The sequence below is a fragment of the Pinus tabuliformis genome, chromosome 1_2 (genome assembly GCF_031772625.1).
Source record: "Pinus tabuliformis cultivar Carrire ecotype Pingquan chromosome 1_2, CPIR1, whole genome shotgun sequence".
Taxonomy (NCBI): domain Eukaryota; kingdom Viridiplantae; phylum Streptophyta; class Pinopsida; order Pinales; family Pinaceae; genus Pinus; species Pinus tabuliformis.
Genome location: NC_142298.1, coordinates 573,483,330 through 573,496,812, shown reverse-complemented (window position 1 = coordinate 573,496,812; position 13,483 = coordinate 573,483,330).

Sequence of the window (13,483 nt, the reverse complement as noted above, 5' to 3'; positions counted from 1 at the left end):
ACATCAAAGCTTTATTCAATTTCTTCAAAAGTGAAAAGTACAACAAAGCTCTCCAAAGCTTTCAAAAGCCATGGGACTAACAAGCTAAAAGGACTAAGAAAAAGACTAAAGGAAAGACTAGCAAATGAAGGAGAGAGATCTCCTATTTATACAAAAAGATGAGAGCCATCTCATTAATGAGAATCCATGAATCTCTCCCTCTACCTCTAGAGTCCTAATCAGAATAGGAACTGATAAGACACATGTCTTTTTAGAGTTACAATACAATTAGGAGATGTGACACATATTCTCATGATCCCATGATTCTTTCCAACCAAATTCGAATTTGGCCTTAGAGTACCACATAAGGGTCTTCTAGAAGCCTCCTTTCAACCTACACATGTCAACAATCTCAACCAATTTGTTAGGTATAAGCATATGCACATTATTTTCTAATGTTTAACCACAAATTCACTTAAAAGGCTTAGAAATAATAAATATTGGAAAAACATAAAGGTGGCCCAATGATAATGAAAGTGGGATGAATGTGGTGACATAGTAGTAAAATGGAGGTGAAATGGAGGTGATATAATGGACATAATAGTGAAAGTGTAATGGAAATGAATGACATTTTCAAGACTCAACATAAGGCTCTCAACCTGCTCCTGCACAGCTGTGAGAGTCTCGGCCACATCAAGGTCACGAAGAATAACCCTCCCGACGGCCTCTCCTGCTGGGGCAACGGCTGGCACTCTCAGGCGAACTACTGGACGAACAGGACCAACATCTTCATGTACACATGAGTTTGATTAAAGTCTTGATAGAATAAAGCACAAGGACATTATAAATAAAAAAACAGTAAACAGTGATATGGTCAAAGATTTTACCAATAGCGCCCCACTGCTCGCCATCCGGCAATACTAAATCTGGATCACCCCGGAAGTCCATGCGAGCATATTGATACTCGGCATAAACCATCTCCTGACGATCAAACCACCTGAAGAAGGTATCAGAAAACGAAATCTGAGACTGGCCAGCATGCCTAGACATATGGTCAACCCATCTCTGCATACGTGGTTCAGTAGGAGAAGGTAAGTCGAGTGCAATGTACTGCGGCTGCATCAGTGGTATTTTCTCCAAGGAAAAGGCGGTCAAAATAGAACCGAACCCAAAGTTCTTCAACCTCCCGTCCTTTCTCTTGGTCAACTGATTTTTCATCACAAGAAGTACTGCATCGCACCAGTTGAATATTTTCGGTTGGAGGCATTCCAAGGCATGCTGCATATAGGATCTGTTGGCTACATGAAGAGACGCACTACCGGCCATCCTACCAAAAGTAAACAGGATAGACCTAAGGGACCTATCAGTGACATCACGGATGATGATCTTGTCGTCTTTACTCGGCTGAGATCTTTCCTTGCAATACTGGCGGACATAATCTCTCACAGAGTCACTTCCTCGGGCCGAACCTGACAAAGAAATGGGGGCACCCCGCCTCGACAAGCCAGTCAAGAAGTAAATGTGTACTGCAGTCAAGGGGATAGATTTGCCCCTAATCTGGAAAACTTGATTGATAGGATCCCAAGCATCGAGCAAATACTGCAGTAAGTTGATCTGCTGTCTCATGCTAGAGATGCGGAAGAACCTCAGCAAGCCACAGTTCCGCAGCGCGTTCACTGTAATCGGATCATGTAGGGCAATCATGTCCTCTTCTTCATGTTCTCGTTCTCGCTATGTAAGGGTCATCTTGCTTCGAGATCTCTGAAAAATAAACAAGAGAGGAGTTAGATCCTGATTTTGATGAGAAACAAGCAAAAATTTTCATCAAAAACTGTGCAACAAATTCCTTTTCTGCGCCCAACGCACCTGCAGCAGTGTTCCACCTGCGTTGAATGTCAAACTGCCTTCATACTGGCCAACATTCAGCGCAGGTTTCGATGTACCCGGGGTGCGTTGATGGCAGAACGAACCCATCAAACCCCAGGGGCTTAGAAAAGCAGAGAATGAAGCACAGAATGCAAAAAGGAAACCATGAAATGAAAGAGCTCGGGTTTAGCTCCTACCCAGTCCAGACGGCGCCAAGAATCGTCCACAGAATCTCCCGAAATCAGCTGATGAAAATCAAGGGGGAAAAGGCACCTCCAAAGCTCCAACAAACCAAGTTCAAATGAAATGGTAAAATGAGAGGTAAAAACACTTTTTAATTTCTTTTTACGTAGTTCAAAGTAAAATATTAGCGTTTTAATCTCATTTTCAAGCAAATGTTGTTCATTTCTAACTAGTTTGATGAAGCAATTGAAAATACAGTACTATCTTTGGAAAGACGAAGCTATTTATGGTAAAAAATCAAAACAAGACCATCTAATCGAGCAGTTTTAGCACTTAGTTCAAGCTCTTTAAAAAATAAACATAAGACATGAGCAAGTGTTTCCACCCGCGTTTAAGCTCATTAAAAATGAACTATTCCCAGGTAAATAACCACCGTGAATGAAGATTTCAGCCATTAAAGCCTTGGTTGTGTTTGCACCGTCACCTCCACTTTTCCGTTGGCCGATCATTCACCTCCATTTGATTGTTTACCCATTTTGAGGAACAGCTACGAAGAGTGATTTCACTAGCCATCCTTGTGACACTGCCGTGATTGGAAAATTCCAACCCTTACCTGGAATTAGCTGCTACCCATTTTATCACTCGTTCCTCAAAAGATGAGTCTTCTTTAAGCTCTTTTCAACTGACTCGTAAAATATGAAAAGATTGCCGAGTTTTGGCCTTCCAGCTCGTTAAAGCGATCGGAAGTGCTATCCCTCCTCTAGATTTTAATCTTTTTGGACCTGAGGGATTATTACACAAAAAGATCGAGCACTTGTTTTGTTCGGCTCGTTAAAACTATTGAAAATTCATCCCTTCTGTATTGTTTTATACTTTTTCGGACTTAAGGGATTAGATGACGAAAAAGGAATTTTGGAGTTACCTTTACGTACCTTTTCAGACTCTCTAAAAATGAAAAGGACCAAGTTATCTTTGTCGTTAAACTCGTTAAAAAGATTAATAGCGACAAACTTGTCTTTAGACGAGAACGAGTTTCACTATCGCTAGGCTCGTTAAAACATAGCGATGGGTTTGACCGAAGGGAAAATTATAGAACAAGCATATGTTATCCTCCTCAAGCTTGACAAAAATAAAGAGGTACTGGTCCGCAATGACTGGGGAAAAATTGGGAAGAAACTCAAAGAATCTTTATTGGTAGCAAGTCGCTCTTGAACATGACACTTCCACTCCGTGCCTGAGTCGGGTTGGGTTGTTTCATTCACCGGTCACATCACCATGGTCACACCATACCATCCACATTTGGGGTAAATGCTACCAATCCATCACATAAGTGTTGCCGACATGTTCAAGAGAAGTCATCCAGAGAAGTCACCTGTGTTCCATCCACTACCATGCATTATACTTCATTCCTTCATGACCGCCATCCTGAACCATGTATCATCAGATCGTTTTCACCTCCATCAAAATCATTTGCTCTGTTCTGTGTCATTGATGTGGGATTCATCAAGGCCCTCCTTTGACGGATCGCTTCTTGTCGACACCAGCTCATTCTCCAAGAAGTTGATCTAGGAACACCCCATTCAGTACTTTGAAGCTTGCATGCCTCAATGGCAAGTTTCTCACTTCCGACGACAGGTATACATCAATGACCTTCGACCGAAAGATTTTGCGTGGTGTTCGATGCCAAGTCCTTTATTCACACCACGTGAATTGTACTGCAGTACCTTGAGGGTCATCATCATTATCGGTGATTCCTCTCGCGCTTGTTGACAGTTTACATCATAGACTTGTAATCAAGCGATGTCTTTCCATGTTCGACTTCAAAACATTTCTCACATGGATCGACTTGTACTTCGAGTGAAGATCGGATGAGATTGAAGACCCCGGATCTAGTTTCATCCATCCGGGCTGCAATATATATTCAGGAAAAATAAATACATTGACATGTACAGCATTGCAGCACAGATAATCATCCTACCAAAAGGATGATGACTTCATCAAAATCATCAATCCACCATCAGACGATTGTCTGTCCTGTGTACATAAAAATGAATTTATAAAGCTGAGCATGGGAATGCCCGCCTCAACTAGATCATGAAAACAGTATGAAGATAATGTATTGTATTGTATCTTATTACAGGTCTCCTCCCAGCATTGAAAGAACTTCGGATCCTCCTAATAAAGCATTTCACCCGATAAATGGCCTCATACTTTAGGGGGCAACTGTTATAGACATTTTTGTGCTTTACAGCTCTAAGCATGAAATGTCCATAAACCAAGGGATCCCAAGTCCCTAAAAGTGTTGTTCCTACCCCTAGAGGAAAAATGTCAACCAATTACAGCTTCTCCCAGAAGTTCTCCACCAGAAACTGCTCAGAATCAGTCAAATCAGGATCATTTCAGCTACTCCACTAGCTAGCTGCATTGCATAGCACCCTAGTACACTAGCTAGGTACGTTGCAACGCACCTAAATGCACTACCAGGGTGCGCTGAGCAGGAAATGACAAATGGCAGTGTCATTCCGCGAGGTGGACAGACAATGGAAGCTTCCAGAATCTTCCCCAATGACAGTTGCCTCACTGAGTTCGACCAAGGATGAGTAAGAGGCTCTCAGTCTCCAAGTGGAAGAAAGAACTGACAGAGAGAAGCCACAAATCAAATCATAAGCTGACTCATCCTCTTTGCATACATCTATATATGGATCCCTCATCCCAGAGATCCAGAGGCTGGAATTTGTACTTTGCAGAGAATTGCTGTTGGTTTTGAGATAGAGATTAGTGCATTGGGTGATTTATGCTTTGTTGGAGGTGAAGAGGGGATTCCTTTGCTGGGGGGTTGATGCTGGATCAGGAATTATCGGTTGTACCTCCTCCTGGACCTTCTTGTTATATCAATAAAGCTATTTGAGTTTCTCCTACATGCTTGTGTATCAATGATGTTTTTGTTATATTTGCATGTTTAGCATAAATCTGATCCTAAGTTGTTTATGAATGTAAATCCATGTCTTTGTGTAGTTTTCCTCTTCTGTGATCTTGCAAGAACTTGGTGAAGCTGGGCAAGTAAGGGAGCAGGTAGCTGGAAGCTGTCAAAGAGGAGAGAGAGTGGATCAAAGGACTAGTGCAAGACACAGGTTGGTTCATCCTATTCCTCTTCGTTTATAGTTCATAAAGAAGAATACGAAAATAGTTTTCCTTGTTTGTTGCTAAGGTACTGTCACACCTTAGTGGGATAGGGGCGTTCTGAGTAGACATTTTTCCCATCAACAAGTACCGTCGGCACAGCCAACTCCAGTATGCTGCTACAAGCCTCCTCCACAACCTGTTCCAATCCCTGGGTCTTTGTGACCAGGTCATCACGTTGCAAGCTGAGATGTTCTATATTTAGCTTCTACTTGCTCAAGACCTGGAGGGCACAACCCTCCCTGGCACGAAGCTCAGCAGTTACCCCATCCTGTAGTTGGTATAGTATTTCCCTGGGAAGGGTGGCCAAATTCAACCCCCAGCCCTTAATTTGGCTTACTGTGGCCCTATCGCCCTCAACTGCTGCTAAGACTGTGCCTTCAAGTAACACAAAAGTGTTTGTTGTGCAGGTGCACAACATCTTCTCAACTTCAGATTTACCTGTTGCAATGTATGGTACCATCATTCCTGGGGGTCACACCTGTAACACTTGCAACTGTGCTCTGAGTGACCCCAACATAGTTTTCTGCTCCGTCATTAATTCTTCAAAGGTATCCTTAGTGACATCGCGAAATGTTTCGCCAATGTCAACAAGGTCTCCCTTGGTGAGCGGGATTGGGTCGACGGAGGTATTTGTTGCCTTTGCCTTTTTCTGTGGGGCTGGCTTCTCATGGACGCACGGTCGCTTGAGTTGAGTTGATTCTGGTCCAGGGTCCGTGCGTTCCTCTGTCTTATCCTCCCCCTGTATGTCCTGCTCCGTGGAAATTTCCTAGCCTTCCTCGGGCTCTCTGGTTGGCGCGATTGTGGTCTCTGCCATCTGCGTTGTCGCTGCTGCCTCAGCCACCTTCTGCTGTGTGGCTGCTTCTTATTCTTAGCACCTCCTCTCAGCCAGCTGCGCGATGCACAGCTTGTTGTTCTTCTTTCATTTCTACGCTACGATCTTTTCCATTTCTGCCAAGTCCGAGGTGTGCCACTCTGGAGGCCATGACTCCATTACCGCAAATATTGCATCATTCGTTGCGATGAATGGGAGCTTCACCCATTTTCGTACGGGATCCTTGCACACCCGGATATACAAGTTATGCATATCCGCCTTGAATTCTGCTGCACTCTACAAGCTGTTATAAACTGTAGGGGACAAACGTGGCCTGCGGTTGATCCATGTTCGTATGCTTGCCTCCACGAACACCCATAACACCTTTATCTCGCGAATCCTCGTCGCGTCTTTTGTAGCTCAAAGCGAGGTGTACCTCACGGCTTTGGGTAGGTCACCCTAAATAGTCGGAAACTGGCTTTCCTCTGCCAGCACCCCTGCAACCAACAGGATGGATAAGAGCAACCACACATAGTGGAATGTCTTACCCTGCTCCTAGGCCTCTCTACAGTTTGTCAAAAACTCATCACAGAGGAACTGTGCCTAGTTGAACTAGACCCCCTCTGTGCACTGCTTTGCCAATGCAATTACAGATGCTGGCACTTCATCGGCACGACATTTCTTCATTAGCTTGCCAGCTAGTAGCTGGGTGGCTACACGCACCCCTTGGCCCTTGATGCTTGCTATTACATACCTGCGCTTTCTCTTTTCTAGCTTATACTTGGCCTTCATAGCTTCTGCGAGGGTCAAGTCGCTACTCTTTCCTGCGATGGCTGTGGGGTCGTTTCCTTTAACTGGTAGTGGACAAATCTGGTAAATTAGATCGGCCGTGATGGGAATTGGCTCCTCCATCCAATGATACCCATCATGCACCAAGCACAGTAACTTCCAGCTGACAAAAATGGTGATGGGCGTGCGATGGTAGTGGGGTATCCATCGTAGATGGAGTAACCCAACCCTCTCCACATCGTGTAACCATTTCTGCTTCAGTAACTTCTCCACGGCCAACTGTGGGAACTTCTCACTATCCGTGAGGTCCCAATATTCGAACTTCATATTAGGTACCCATCCCAACGGCGGACCTTCAAACCTTATTTCATTGGGAAGGAGCAAGGTTTGGAGTGCACTCTTCATGGCCTCCAAGTCCTTCGGTATCTTGGCTTTCCCCTTCCACGGGGGGATGTAGGGGGGTAACTTTATCGCAGAAGGCACTTGGGAGACATTCTCCACCTCATTGTCCTGCACCTCAATTTGGGCGATCAGAGCTTGCAAGTCTTCCTCCTCCTCCTCTATTTCAATGATGACGACTTTGCCCTTCTTTGCCATTGACAATTTACAAAACTGGGGGTTTCGTGGCGATACACGGACTGGCCCCATCGTTTTCTTGTCTTTCTGTGGCCATGGTGTGCATGGTGATTTTGGAACTTCTGGAGCAGCTGCCACCTCTCCAGGCTCCTCATGGGCCATGTGGGGCTCCACGGTAACTTCGGCGAATCGCACTCTTGTTCTCACAACCGTCATCGTGTCTACAGTTGAGGGTGGTAAGAGTACGTGGCGCTCAGTGCTCTGTACTTGCTCAATTCTCAAACAACCAAGTGTTGCCTTATGGCTAGCCCTGGTGGTTTTATAGCATCTTTTGAATTTGAATGCGGCCCTTCCCCCCACTTCTGAGTCATTAATGTCATTTTGGCGGCAGATCGTCCCAAATCTAGCTCTTAATTCGTGTCTTAATTGCCCACTGCCCGCTCCTTTTTGCCTTAAATTAGACCTCTTGTCATGAATAGTGACACCAACGGTCACTTCCCTGCTTACCCGTGCAACAACGCAGCCCCTTATGCGTGGCCGTGATCCCTGTGACCTACTGATCTTGCGTGCAACCTCCTTGTCGCGTAGCTCCCATACAAACTCTTTTAAAGTCTCATGCTCTCTTTCAACTGCTTGGAGCACTGAGACTATGCTTCCTATAGATAGTCAGGTGGTCGCACCACTAGTGCAAGGCTTCAAGTCACCTTCCAACCTGGTTCGCGGGCCTTCCTTAGCTACCCTCACGCCAGTCAGCACCTCGTGTTCTTCCTTATGTGGTGCGCTTCCCTGGTTACTTTGTTTGATAAGGTGCGGTCGCAACCATGGTAACAGAGCCTGAAATTCTTGGTGACAATCTTCTAATGTGGTGGTATGGCTGCCCATATCTTGTCATGTCCTTCTATCAATGCGACATGTTTGCACGATTTCGGTTTCTAGTTTTTTGACTTCTGCGTCCATTAACATGCTTTTCTGCTTCAGTCGTACCCAATATTCTTCAAGTTCGTGGAGCTCAAGGTTCCCTCACTAAATGGCTTCTTCAATCTTCATATGTTCGTCCTTGCATGGCTGCATAATCCCTTCATTCTGGTCCTTACGTGCTGTCCCCATTATGGGAGTTGTTTTATGGGGATTCTTCTCTAAAGCTATGGCCTCGACTCTGCTCATCGTCTTCGAAATCATTCCTGCGCTTAGGCTCTTTTGCATGGCCCTATAGGCCCATCGGACTGCTGGTACACACAGGTCCCAATCAGTTTGCCCCACCTGGTAAACCCTATTCAGGATTCTGCATACCTTCTAGAATGATTTTATGTGGAACCTCTGTGGGACGCGTCGCTTTTCCTGCTACTCCAACTGGTTCTAATTGTCGATCCTTAGTCTAGGGTGTGCTGGCGTGGATTGCACAACCCAAGTCTGTACCCATCGACACAAGTGAGCATGCAAGCTTCTCTGTCCGGGCTGGCTGATTCTCATTTGATGCTGGGGGCTTCCAACCCATCTGTGCCAAATTACCATGATCTCCTGATGTGTACTCCCCCTTCATTCGGTTGTTGTGCATAGTGCCCCTTCCAGTGCAACATCCCGCTGTTGTTCCAGTACTGCTTTTTCAACTTCGTTCAGGAAGTCATCCACTGCTGTCACTTAATCATGGGTTGGCCGTTCCCTTGGCTATGTCATCACACAATGGAGTGATCTAATCATCATGTTGCAATTTAGCGTTGTCACCTCGTGCAACTAGTTTTGCCAGTGCTCTACTTCCTCGTCTGAATCCGAAGTGTAGGAGCTATCCCACTCCCACGAGATTCTTCCATCACAGTCGGGTTCACCCGATCATGGTCCTACAGAGTTATCTGGTAAATACAATCCAACTCATCGTCACGCACGGGTTCATGTAGCATGCTCCTTCGGATGGGTCTAACGGGACTACCATGCGTAGTGACTTTTTCTCGAATATCATCTTCTGCTTCTTCAGGTTGATGACTCCATTCATATCAGTTGCCCAGTTTATGCCTAACAATGCGGGATAAGGATTGTTGTCATCGAAAATCTCTATCACTTCAAAGTTCGTCTGTGTGATCGTGCCTTCGATATCGACTGTTACCCCTTGCAACCTCCCCATGGGAAAAATATTCTGTTGGTTCACCATTCGTAATTGAATAGGGGACCATTGTAATGCGGACCTACCCATACATTCCCATGTCTTCTTCAGTAATACATTCGCGTCTGAACCCAGGTCTAGGATTACCTGATCCATCTCATATTCACCAATCTGCGTCGTCAATCTCATTTCCCTCCCAGTGTGCTATGTATGCTTCCCCAATTTCCGGACTACGCACGGTTCTCCTAACCCTGCGCACCTAGTGATAAATTCCTATAGTCCCTTAACTACCTTATTGTTGCATAGCAGCTTCATGCATGTCTCCAAAAAGGTAGTAAGCATAGATGGATCTATCCCTGGCTCAGGTTGATCCTTACTACCTGAAGTAGAGGCCTCTGCGAAGCTTTTCTTAGCTTCCATAAATGTCTCCTTTGCACATTCTAATTCAAATTTAGGTTCCTTTGTAGGAGCCATGCGAGCCCATGTATCTTCCTCAGGCTGCTTCCCCTTATCCTCCCCTGTGGTCACACTGCTTCTGAGCATCATGTTCACATTTGGGTCTTCTTCGCACCATTCCGACCTCATCATTTGGATATTTTGAGTCGGAGGAGGCCGGAGTACCCCTTTCTTGCACATCTGTGCGATCAACGTAGGACAATCTATCATTTCATGATCAAACAGAGCATAGTATGAACATGATATTCTCATTAGGTTGGTACAATCACAGGCGTAGTGCCCTGGTCCTCTATAATTGTAACAAATTAACTATCCGTGACCCCTTCCTGGTCCCATTCCTCCTCATCCTCGACCTCGCCCCTGGAATCCAATGCATGCCATCCCCACAGCTGGGTCGAGGCCTTGCATTTCTGTCTGCATTCTATAGGGTAGGGTCCACTCCATCATTAACGCGTAGCTGCGACAAGTGTGCTCGTCGTGGCCTACCAACCTGCAAAAATTACAAAACAACTATTGTGGAGTCTGTGTATACTTCTGCAACAAATGACAATTATCCATTGTGTGTTTTCCTCCTATCTGATAGATCATGCACCGTAATGTGGGTGTCGCACTTGGCCCTGCCTATGCCTCCGGTCTCAAAGGCATTGGGCCCCCCCTGCCAAGTAGTTCACGAATACTGGACAGTGGTCTTTGTCATGGCCCTGGCCTTTGCATTTTACACACCATACTTCCTTGCGTGCCTCTGGCCGTGGTGCCCTATCCTGCTTCAAGCCCTGCATCTCTAGGCAGAGATTTTGTAGTTGCACGTGGATTTGTTGAAATCCCAGCCCCAGATCTTGTATCGGGTTCTCATGCAATCTCATCGCCAATTCTAATGCTTCAGCCTAAGTAGAAAGTTTCTGTTGTGATAGCACCATCCTTAGGTGTGGTGTCAGAGATGCCACAAACCATGCGCGATGTTGGGCATCTGTGAGCGTCATATTAGCCTCGTGGATCGTACTCTTCAGTCATTGATCCAGATCATAGGGGGTCTCACCTAGAAGCATCGTGATCTCCTTAAACTCAATGATGGACTGTGTCCCTGATTTCAGCCGGCTAAGTTCTCTATTCAACGCATTCTGGATCTCTGCTATGCCTGGATTTGGGTGATCATTAGAGTTCTTGATATACCATGTCAATTCACGATCCTGTAGCACGCTCACCAATGTAGCCTTCTTAATGTTTTCGTCTGTGACCCCTTGCGCTTCCCACACTGCTATTACCACGAACTATAACTGGTCTGGATCCTCATTCCCTACTCCTCTGAATACAGGTAGCTTGATCGCGCTCGCCATGCTGAACTGCGGGGTTGGTGGGGGTGGAGTGGGTGGAGATGGAGGTGAAGGAGGTGAAGCGAGTGGTGGCATGGGTGGAGGTGGTAACTACAGAATGCGTTGCCTTATCAAACTGACCGCACTTCTCGGAGAGACCCAAGCGAGCTCTTCCTCGCTCTCTCGCGAAGGTGAAATTAAGGGACTGTTTCCTACTTCCTCGCTACCTTTGTAGATCTTTTCGCTCCACGTCATTCCAAACATTAATGTATTTGCATAACCCACTTTTCACATAACAGCATCTTAATCTAGGTATTCAAAGATTTAATGTACTTACCTCGCAGTCCCTTGAGAAAATGTCATTCTACTTCGCTGTAGCTCATGGTCATGTCTATCACTGACTCAGTGATAAATCCCCCTATTATCAAGTCAAGCCAATGGTCCACAGCACACGCGATCTTATATTCTGATGCCTCTAGTCTGCGCACTAATTCCAGAGTCCACACTATCAGTTGATCGAGTTTACACCTTCCCTGGCTATCAGCTAGCCTCGTTATCCACTCATACAGTTCAGAAGGAAAGGATGCAAAGAAGATCTCGTGGATTTCTGTATACACGTAGCAATCCAACCACCTTTTCTTAGATACCTGCGGAGTTCTATTTTCCTGTGTCACGAACTCCTGAATCTTCTTGTCTAACCGCTCTTCAATTTCCTTCTTTGTTGGGTTCCAGTGGCACGACATCAGACATCCCTTAGGTAGATCCCAGTCCTGGAAACAAAACCATTTGTTGGCTTCTTAGGGCTTGACCCAGGTTCAGAAGTGATTTAGCCAAACAAATCCAAAAACTACCAGCCCTTTTGACAACAGTCTGCGGTGCGTAGACTAAGGTCTCACTCGAGGTAGTATGGGAGGGTGTTGGAACTAGGTTTCCGCACCCTAGGGATGTCTTGATGAAATCTAGGAAGTTCGCTAACCGAACCTGCGCACTTGCGCTGCTCCGCGCAGCCTTCTGTCCTTCACAACTTGTGCAACTGCTCCCGTGTGGCTCTGTAACGAGCGCGAAGAGGCACTCTCTAGATCCTTTATCCTTCTTATGCTATTATTATAGATATTAACTTAATTATGTGGGCCCAATATTCTCATTAATCATTCAAAATTCATAACAAGTGCACGCAACCATAAAACACTAAAGAGATGCATAAATATAACAGAGCATAGACACACAAATATTTTAGAATCAACTTACCTTTTATTAATTCTCTGTCCAAGTACAATCCCAACTCCGCCCTATGCACTCAGCTGCAGGGGTCCGCGCACACAGCTGCAGACTCTACTAGGCCTCCGCGCACTTAGCTACGAAGCCTCTACCTATCACTACGATCCAATACCTTCAGATCTACTTCTAGCTTTTAATCATGCCCTCGCATCTCTCTATTACTTGTAAAAACTAAGACCTCTTTTACACTTAGAGCCTCGCTCTATTTATATAATCCCATGTTCCACAGACCATGGGTACGCCGACACACTTTAAATTAAATTACATTATCTTAGGGCGGACAACCTTAGACTCTTGCACTGTGCGCCCACATTTCGCGGGGTCTTTACATTACATTGACCAAAACTCGAGCTTGAAGCCCCAAAAACATGCTATGGGGGGGGATCCGCTACCCAAAAAATGTGAAGAGACACAAGTTTACATGCAAGGGAAATTAGAATAAAAATGAAGGAAAATTAGGAAAATAGAGGCATAAACGATAAGAAGGCTCCTAAGGATCAGTTCACAGCCTTTTGACAATTTTTGGGTTGATCTCTCTTCCATTCTCTCATTCTCCCATACTCTTGCACACTTAGAGAAATAATGGAGAATTCTTGGAGCACTTGATCATTCACTTGGATTGGAGAAAGAAAGCAAAGGAAATCCAAAAAACACAAGGGAATAGTTGAATCATCTTATACAACTAGATTTCTTTGTAGGTAATAGGTTGCATGTGTGATGTCCTTGTTGATTTCTGGATGCATGGTATATGCATATGATTTTCCAGTTATATGTTGTCATTGGCATGGATATTTCTTGGATTGACAGTGGTTTTATCTTTGCCTTTCCATTCCCTAGATATCCATTGCGTTGTGGGGTTTTCCACTTGTTTATTTTTTATTGGTTCTCATGTTCCTTATAGATGTGGGTTGGAACAAATGCTTTGGAAGCCCTGGAACACCTTGGTTTTAGTTACTA